This window comes from Pinus tabuliformis, chromosome 9 (assembly GCF_031772625.1).
Source record: "Pinus tabuliformis cultivar Carrire ecotype Pingquan chromosome 9, CPIR1, whole genome shotgun sequence".
NCBI classification, from domain to species: Eukaryota; Viridiplantae; Streptophyta; class Pinopsida; order Pinales; family Pinaceae; genus Pinus; species Pinus tabuliformis.
Genome location: NC_142307.1, coordinates 1,876,811,601 through 1,876,821,767, shown reverse-complemented (window position 1 = coordinate 1,876,821,767; position 10,167 = coordinate 1,876,811,601). Strand labels below are relative to the sequence as shown.

The 10,167-nt window shown below is 35.8% G+C and overlaps 1 pseudogene; it reads left to right on the top strand.

The window, feature by feature from the left end:
• The first annotated feature begins 590 nt into the window (after positions 1 to 590).
• LOC149156388 (vacuolar iron transporter homolog 2 pseudogene) lies at positions 591 to 5,933 on the top strand (annotated as a pseudogene).
• Positions 5,934 to 10,167: the final 4,234 nt, after the last annotated feature.

The following is a 10,167-nucleotide window of genomic DNA, read 5'->3' as shown; positions in this document are numbered from 1 at the left end:
TAGAATAAACTTCTTTGCTAAATAATTTTATAGTGGTGAGTAAATATATTCTTTTTATTTACGCACCGTTCGTTATGTTTTATTTGTCACATGATGACACCGCTACTTCAAGGTACAGAGTTTGTTACAGAATTCTTCGAGAGAGAGAGAATTTGTTACAATATTACACCTCTCCTTCCAGACAGGGACCATTTATTTGGACTTGTATATCGCTGTGCCTCGTGATTCGTCGAGTGTCAAACAAACCAGATTCGAGAGCATCATCGCATTCACATTATAACCTCTCACAAAAGACAAACTCTCACACAAGACAAACTCCACGAAAGACAAACTCTCACACAAGCACGCTCATCGCACACGCCAAGCGACATTAAAATATACATATTGTTTGTCTTTCAGCAATTGTATATCGCAAGACAGAACGCAACCAGACAGGTACTGGTGTTTTTTAATGACGGCTGTCGATATTTCGCCCCCCAGTGGAGCCTGTCCGTGAAATCACAATTCGCAGCCTTCTGCTACAGCAAAATATGGCCCAAAAAAGTACATAAAGAGACATTCTTGAGTGTGGAGAGCACACGCTTGTGGTTTCCATCTGATTCCTCGTTACGCGCTCACTGAATTCCAGCTTCGTAGGCGTTTTTGTTGTATTGCAGTTTGGATCGTGAATATTCTATTTGTATTTCATAGAACAGGCGAGGAGCCGCGCCAAAATCAGTGGGTGTATCATTTGCAGTAGACGTTGTCTGAAATTGCAATTAGAATATTTTAGAAGAGATATTTCCATACCTGGTGCTAGTCCTATATTTAAGTTACAATAATATATTCCTGATTGTTTTCTTGCTTTACCTGATCCTTTGACAGAGAAATCATCATTCCAGTGCAAAATGGCCAATCGTAACGCTTTGCTTCCAGAGGCGTCGCCATCTGCAGAACAATTTAATGGAAGCATTACGATGCCAGTTTATAAGGATGTGGGGAATTCCCAACAAAGAGGGCAGCAGCTTCGGGCTGCAGTGCTCGGTGCCAACGATGGATTGCTGACCACGGCATCGTTAATGCTAGGAGTTGGAGCAGCGCAATCAAGTAAAAGCACCGTGGTCGTATCAGGGATGGCAGCTCTGGTGGCCGGTGCTTGCAGTATGGCCATTGGGGAATTCGTTTCTGTGTGTGCTCAACGTGATGCACAAGTCTCTGACATGGAAATAAGAGCAAGCAGTCTTCGAAACCCTAACGATGATGAAGAGGACGAGAGCCTCCCCAACCCGTTCCAGGCAGCAATTGCATCAGCCCTGGCATTCTGTGCTGGAGGAATCGTGCCCTTACTCTCAGCAGCCTTCATCAGCAATCAACTTATCAGAGATGTAGTGCTGATATCCGTGTCGAGCGTGACCCTTACCGCTTTTGGTGTTGTGGGAGCTTACTATGGCCGTTCTCCCCTGGTGAAAGGAACTCTGAGAGTATTGATAGGAGGCTGGATGGCCATGTTAGCAACCTACGGCTTGCTTAAGCTCTTTGGCAATACAGTACGATAGAATACTTTTGATAACGGATAGTGGATGGAATACTTTTGATCATGCAAGGTACTATTGCCAAATTTGTCTGTAATTTTAGTAATATTAATTGGAGTGATTTGTATGTAACTTCAATCAATGTTGGAGTGATTCTGTAGTGGATTTGTCCCTTTCCTAATATCTTGAATTCCTCGAGTTGTCTCGTGTTCTCTATAGTTTATACGATAGGTTTTAACTTTATATACATATAATTTTAGCAATGTATAGATTATAGTTTATATAATTTGAACAATTTATAGATTATAGTGCTTGTTTGTTTTTCGTAATTTATAGATCGCAAATTTCAGATATATCTCAAAGTTTTATACACAAAAGAATATTTTATACACACAAAACATAAAATAATTGCCTACACTATTGTCTCCAATATTTGCAATCAAAGTAGGGTCAACATGTTCATAAAACCTTTTCACATGACATGACCGACGGTGTTCATTATCCAGTTTAGAGAATTGAGCCCCGACCTATGCCTGGCAAGGTTGGGATGCACTGTTCACTTACCTAGAGGACGTGCATATGCGCAAGAAGAGTTCTATTTGGTGCACTAGATACTTAGAAGAAAGGCACACACAAAGGTAACTCTGGAGTTATGTTCTTCCGTTGACTTTTATAACGTTACAATTAGCCTAAGGTGTGGATCTTTCTTTTCCTAATTAAATTGTGAGGTCAACTTGATTTCCGTTTAAAATATCTAGTGTATCTTTGAAGGTGAAACATGTTGCATATTTAGGAAATGTTACCCAATGAAGGTTTCACATGGAATTATAAAAGTTAACTTAAAGCAATATGTTCCCTAATGAGGGTTTCACTTGGAATTATAAAAGTTAACTTAAGACTTCAATTTATTTATGGTTTAAATATTTAATCAAAATAAAATTAATATTATATTATTGTATATTTAAATGTTTGAATTCAATGGGTATTATTATTAATTAAAATAAATTAATTATTAAATTATAAAACTTGATATGTATTATTGTATATTTAAATGTTCAAATTAAATAGTTAATAAATTAGAGCCCGTAGGGGTTTGGTCTCGTGGCCAGCGGACGGTCTGCTAAGTCGTTCGTGCCACTGTGCAGGTCACGAGTTCAAGTCTCGTCTTATCGAGGGTCGTTCTTGCGGGCTGGGTGGTTCCTCCTAGAGGTTATAGTGGCAGCCGGTGGGATTCGACCCCGTGTAACGCAAGTACGATACCACCGTCGTTGCCGATTCCGCTAGTAAAAAAAATAAATAGTTAATAAATTAGATGATTGATTGATAAATATAGACTAAACTCATAATACACGTCATGTTCACTAGACTCTTAATATACGTTTATTAAACTCATAATATAGTTGTGAGGATTATTTATTGTTATTATTATTAATAACAAATTAATATATGACTAAAACATATGTATTTTAAAAAATTTGTAACGGGATTCTTGGTCATGAAGATTCAATTCCACTTTACGGTGAAGATTAGTAACATGCAATTAGACTATGTTACAATAAGATGCGCCAACATGACAACCTCTTAATAACACATGCCAAGAAACTATAACTCAAGTTCACATCACACAGGTTGATATGACATCTCTTTTAATTAATCACTTCTATTAAAAGGTGAAATTGAGTAGCTAATTTCCAGATAAATCTTAGCTTTTGATATGTAACTACTACTTAGAATATTTTTCTTTTCCTTTTTCAGGTTAAGTCCCTACCATCTACTTAATAATCACTAAGAATTAAATTAAAATTGTGAAAGCCCTATTCTAAAATAAACATGTCTATTAACATAGTTACTAATAAATTTCAATATTATTTATATTTTTTGTGGGTAAATTGTATATCCTTTAAGACTGGGGATTACAAGATAGTACTAAAATTCTCACTAGGGAGACCCAATGAAAGCTTAAATTTTACTCTCCATAGAGAGATCCTCTGCCTTTGCACACATGGGCTCATTGACGAGGTATGGGGTGAAGGACCAAAGAAGAGAAAAAACCCAGTCACCAAAGAGGGGGTTAAAGAGGAAACATAAGTTTGAGGAAAATGCCATGTCATAGGTGCATATAGAAGAGCATCAACGTGGAATGAATGGTAGAAAACGAGAGATTCTGACAATGACAATGGGTGATGGGGATAAAGAAGATAGGGGAGGGACGACACAAATAAATGGTTACTTGCTTATGTAAAAGTCTATAAGCGAAGGTCGAGGTTTGGTGAATACGTTAAGCATAGGGATAAGTAGATGAGCACATGGGGTAGAGTGCAAGGGTAGCTAATAGAGACTAGAGGGTGGGGTGGAATGTAGAATATCAAAGGGGGGCGAAGTGTCAGGAGAAAACCAACAAGACTACACCAAGAATTAGTTGCCTAGAATACTAAGAAAATATTTAGAGATGGAGAGGCTTGAACAAAGGAGAAGCTAAAAACCTCGCAAGTCTATTGAAAGAGGGTGAATAAAAAATGGCAAGAAAAATGTAGTGAAAAATAAAGATACCATCTGCACTGCAATGCCATTGAACTAGGGATGGTACAATTTCATTGAATTGACAATTTCTCAACTAAGAAGGCTTAGTTTTCCCAAACCAAAGCATTGAGAAAATAGGAAATGGAAAGCCACAACTGGAACTACTATGAGTCCCCATTGGTGAAACTGCCAGTTTACCCTACCCACCAAGTGCTGTAGAGAGAAACATAAGATGGACTCGCAACCTTGTAGTCATGGTTAAATTCTTCCCCTACCAGATAACCCCATGAGCGAGAAACTAATTGACAGGTGATACACATGAGAGACCACTATGGGCCAAACATGTGCTAGACTGAATGATGACCAACATGTGTATAGTACATAGCTATTAAGTTTATCACAGGGGCATGTCTCCAGATCTCCTAGTCCTTTGGCTAGGTGGGATGGCGACAACCTCCCCCTAGTTTTATCTTGTTAAACACCCCATCCGAGAATTTAGTTTTTCTTTTTAATATAAAGTAATGAAATTAATACCAATATACATCCATCATCAGCACAAATCTTGATTACACCAAGAGGGATTAAATTTCTTCAAGTGAAAACCTCTTTTAAAGTGAAAATTTTGAAAAATATAAAATTGCATCCCTCCTATCCCTCGATAAATATCAATCAATCTATAGTGGCCTTGTGTGTGTGTGTGTGTGTGTATATATATATATATATATATATATATATATATATATATATATATATATATATATATATATATATATATATATATATATATATATAATGTGTAGTCTTTCATTGTTTAAATTGTATATTTGAATTTATAAAGACTACATAACTTAAACTTGTAAGTCCAAAAAATCTTTGTTGGATTTAAAAAAAAAACTAAAAATGACCAAAATATAAAATAATGAGACTACTTAAAATATTTTAACCATGATTTTTTTTTTCAATTACTTTTTATGATATACACATGTTTTTTAAAATCAATATATATTATTGTAAGACTGGGATACAAACAAGTGGAACTGGAAGGAGATTCCAGCTTGGTCATCAATACCTTGAGGAAACTTAACAGTGGAACACCTTGGTACAAATTGAGCAAAATCTGGAGGACAGCCTGTCTCATCCAAGAGATAGGAGAACTCACTCAGAAGTTCGACTACTTAGTAATTAAACATGTAAGAAGGGAGGGGAACAAAGCTGCATATTTCTTGGTTAACTGTGGCTACAATCAGCAACATGGATCAATGGAAATATTATGGCCTATACAACCCAGGGATGAACGAATAAAATCACTGCAAGAAATCTTACTCATAATCATGACAGAGGAGAGGCATTACAGCCATGGGCAGAGATGAGTGTGGCAGGAAAGGCGAGGAGATGGGAAGCGATAGAATTGTGGAAATGCCAAAACTTAATGTCTGTGCTCTAATTTGAAATATATGTGAATAGGTTCGCACAACAGGAGATATGGCAAGACGAACCCATGGAAGAGGACGAGGTAGAAGGGGAAGGGAGATGCCTCGTGCAGCTAACCCGGGCACCTCAGAGACCAGACGTGGAAGGAAGCCTGTAGAAAGGCTTATCAATGAAGCAGTCACAACATACAGGGTAGGGATGGCTGTAGGTATTAGGAAGATCTTAGAATATTGGGAGGCACAAATAAAAGAGGAGGCAGATTCAGAAGAGGAAATGGAGGGATGGCGTGAGGTAATCCCTGACCCAGGGAACATAAGGGAGAGACTCAAACAATTCAAGCAGACTCTATACTTGTATTGGCTCATGAAGAGCCTCATGGGGAAGGCAATGGAGGAACTACCAATGGGGATGGAACTAACCCTCCAGGACATGCCAAACTACAAGAAAGACGTGCAGACCATCCATTTCTAGTTGTGCAAGCAGGGAATTCACCTAGATCATATTCAAAGGCATATCCCTTGTATTATCGAGCTGGAAGAAGCACCAAGAGACTCAGTTGAAGACCCAGCCTCGGTTGACTCAGCTTTAGAGGATCAAAAGGAATAGTTAGGTTCCCGATTTTTATTTTGGTTTTTAGCAGATAACATTTACTTTTATTAATCTATACTTATGATAGACAGAAACTCAGACTCTTATCATGATATAGATGTATATATAGCTTGGGTAGATCATCTTAAACTATATTAATTTTGGAAGGCATATAACGAGGATAGGTGGCCAACAGACTTGGTTTTCCATTGGGAAAGTTGAGGCCACCTATCTCATCTATGTGGTGGAAACTTATCTTTTATAAATAGAAAACATAAGGCCCTACCAAGCTTTACAAAAGAAAATTCAATATATAATATATACATAGTTGACATAAAATATTTTACATAACTTCTTGATCGGGGTGTTGGAATTTGGGACAATGGAGGAAGGGGGAGCACACCACCCCACCACCTCCCATCACATTTGGGGGGTGGTGGTGTGGCCAACCCACCCCATGCAACACAAATGCAAACATCTATTATCACATTTTAATCTTATGATAAAATTTTCTCTGCCTAAGCACTCTGGGATGAGAGACCTTTCTCTTTGGATTTTATTTTATGCCTGGGTTATACCTTTGCCAGAAGTGGGACATTTACTTTGGGTGATAGGAAGTGTGAGGCTTATATTTTCATGGCCATGTCTTGGAACACACCATAATTTTTGGAGAATTAACTTTAGAGTTTGATCTCATGCATTTCACACACTAGAAACAAAGATAGGACAAGGGGAAACTCTTTAGGAAAGTAGTGGAGGTGTCACTTGGGGCACTAACAACAACCATGGAGACAGAAATTATATGAGTGGGAGATGTTAGCCTTCAACAAATTCTCACAACTATGCAGGTTCAAGTTTGGTGGGGTGTTCAACATTGGGTAATTCTCTCTATCTCCACTTCATTTGATTTTAACAAATTCTTCATTGGTTGTTCTTTTATTTTGTGGGTGTTGGATAATTCTCCGAGCTCAGTGGGAGTGATTTGTGGTTTGGATGTTCTTTCCTCTTGGTTCTTTTTGGATCACTAGAATTATTTTATCAATTCCCCCTTAGAATCTATTTTTTGTTAGCATTTGTCACATATTTGTCTGGTGATTCATGCCTCCTTGGTCTTTACTTTTACTTTTTTTTTTCTCACATCCACGGGTTTTTAGGTGTTTTGGGAGAGAATTCTACCCTAGCCTTGGTTGTCTAGTGTAGTATTCCCTGACAACAAATGCATTGTCGTCGACGGTCTAGGGAAAAGGGTCCCTAGGGCCGACCACATGCCCAAGCCTAAGCTCAAGATGTCACAACTATTCTGAACTCTACTACTCCTCCATAAATTCAAGAGGAAATATCCCAACTTGAAGCCTTGAGCACAAATGATCGAAAAATATAATTTGACTCGTAAATTGAATCTAAGGTATCCAATTTGGTTCCCTACCATACACATACCAGGAAAAGATGAATCCAATACTTGAACTCCATTACAGTTTAATGGCAAATGAAGACACTCTTGGGCAGGGTCCTGAAGGTGAAACATGAAGATCACAATGATATTATCTCTTATATGAATGAAAAGAAGTATGTGCAAAATTATCAACACTCATACCTTTTTAGTTTATATGCATGTATTTCTCACTAGTTAGGGCTAATGCTTAAGATTTGGGCATAATTACTTTGGCTAACTCTTCATGTTATGCTTAGCCACTCAGCTTTTGTATTTTAAGTTTTGTAGTCTAGTCTTTTCTAATTGTCATAAAATTCATAGTGATAGCTATTATTATTTGAATTAACTGAACTCTTTTCCATGGTCAACATATTTGGTTTCCCTTAAGGCACACTTTGACCATATATGTATGAACAGTGATATATTTTGTTGTTAAATAAAGACATTTTGAGGAAATATAATTTAAATTCACAAATTATATATATATATATATATAATGTGAATTAAGACATTTTATATATGAACTATACTACACACATTAAAATGATTTTTTTTTGTTATTAAAATATTTTTATGTATACAAAAATATTACTTAATCTTGTATATTAAAATATTTTGATTGATGATTCAAATATGTTATTATTATCAATATTTTTAAATGTCACATATTAACTTTATATTAAGAATTGGATGTGTTACACAATTCTCCTTACTATTCTTGTTAAGAAGTATTTGATATTCTTTATTTTATTTTTAAACTTTAGATTACCTTTTTTTTTTCTTTCTTTCATGGAGAATGAATACTTTATTATTTAGAATATCAAAGTATTTTCTTTCTATATATCTTTTTATATGAAAATGATATTGACATAACTTAGTTAACATATATCTTCAAATAATTTAGTTAAATCCTGTATTGAAATATTTTTGAGAAGTATAAGGTTTAAACATCTTACTCGCTTTTTTTTACTTCTAATTACATTATATATTTTTAATTTTGATATGAAATTCTATCACATAATGTGGACATCAAATTTTTTTATTTAATATTGAGAGTGAGTGAAATACTTTTACCACATCTGGTTGTAATATTAAAAAAATCGAGTGGCCATAGTGAAATTGTGATTATTGATATTTTGTAATGATTTTAATTAGAGCTAATTGAATATGCATAATTATTTCTATGTTTTAACACAACCGACATTTCTCTTCTATTTAGCCAATATTTTATTTTTATTTTAAGAGGCACACTTGTCAACTCTATGTTAAACATGGAAAATTTAAACAAATTTATGACTACTATTATGAATAGTCTCCTAAATAAATGTTAGGTTATATAGTAAATATTATAAAAATATGCAAGTGGTTTGGAAAACAATTCATGTCCCTAGTTGCATGGGTTCAAGTCTCCAAATACATGTTTTGATTAGTCAATTTATGATAACTATGAAATAGTTGTATCTGGTATAATTTTGGGAGTTGATGTTTTCAAAATTTTGATTCTAAAAAAATTATCATTTAGCTTAAAATAATTTAAAATATATAGTTTACGAGGTGCATCAAGGATGAGTTTTCATGACACTTGGAGCATTGATGAGGACGAGTGTATTCTTACAATTTAACTCTGATTCCTTGGTTGGTGTGCCAATCATGGTGACATGAAGTCTATTTATTTCTCACATGGTATGAGGAAAGGCGGTAGATGATTCTTGAGGGATAGAGATGAGTCTTCTTTTTCCCCCTATGGTGCGTATCTTCATTATAATGTGTGTTGGCTCTATTTTCTGAATTCTTTGGTGGTTGTGACCTTGTGGTGTGTCTCTGTTGAATGAGGGCTACTCTGGTTTATGCTTCTGGTGGTCGTTGAGGAGAACCCTACCGTGTATTTATGGGGGCATTTACAATTTTTCATCTTGGTAAATTTTCTCCAGTTCTATGGCCTTTTTCATGGGGTGAATTCTTTGCTACTTTCTACTTCAAGTTGGCTCTGTAGTTTGTTTCTACTTCTATTTCTTTAGCAGAGACTGCATATCTAGTATTTAATTGAGTTTGTTAATGGTTGTAAGGTATTTTATGGGTTTTTAGATTTCCTTGTTCTTTCAGTCTGGTCAACTATGTTCATTTGGGTTATTCATTACATTTGTGGGGTCCATAATCCCTTTTCTTTTGGTGTTAGGTTCTTTCCTGGGTCATTTGGTAGTGAGGTTTTTGTGGATAGGTGTTGTTAGAGCGAAATCTCTAGTGTTTTGGTCATCATCCTTGTTTTTGGCTCGATTAGGTGCATTATTCATAGGTTGGTTATCTTTGTGGTCTATGAGTCTTAAGTGTGGGGAATTAAACAAAATTTTCGGTACTGGTCCATGAGCTTGGCCTATTAGGGATTATATTTTTGGCTTTCAGTCTTGTTTGGAAAGTTATATACTTCCTTCATCTCACTGTTTCATTGGGCATGGTTTGTTGAGTCAGTTTCCTATGTGTCTTTTTGCCTCTGTCCTCATGCCTCCAAGATAAAGGATGAGCAATCGGAAAGGTAGTTTGAGTAAGAATGGTTATAAAAGGGTGTGGCCTTTTTCTTTTGAATTTGTTGCTTTTGCCTTCGATGTGGTCCCTTTATAAGTTCAATGTGAGAACCTAGTTTTCGATAGTAACAAGAGGGTCATCGGCCTTACTTAAAATTCTAGAATT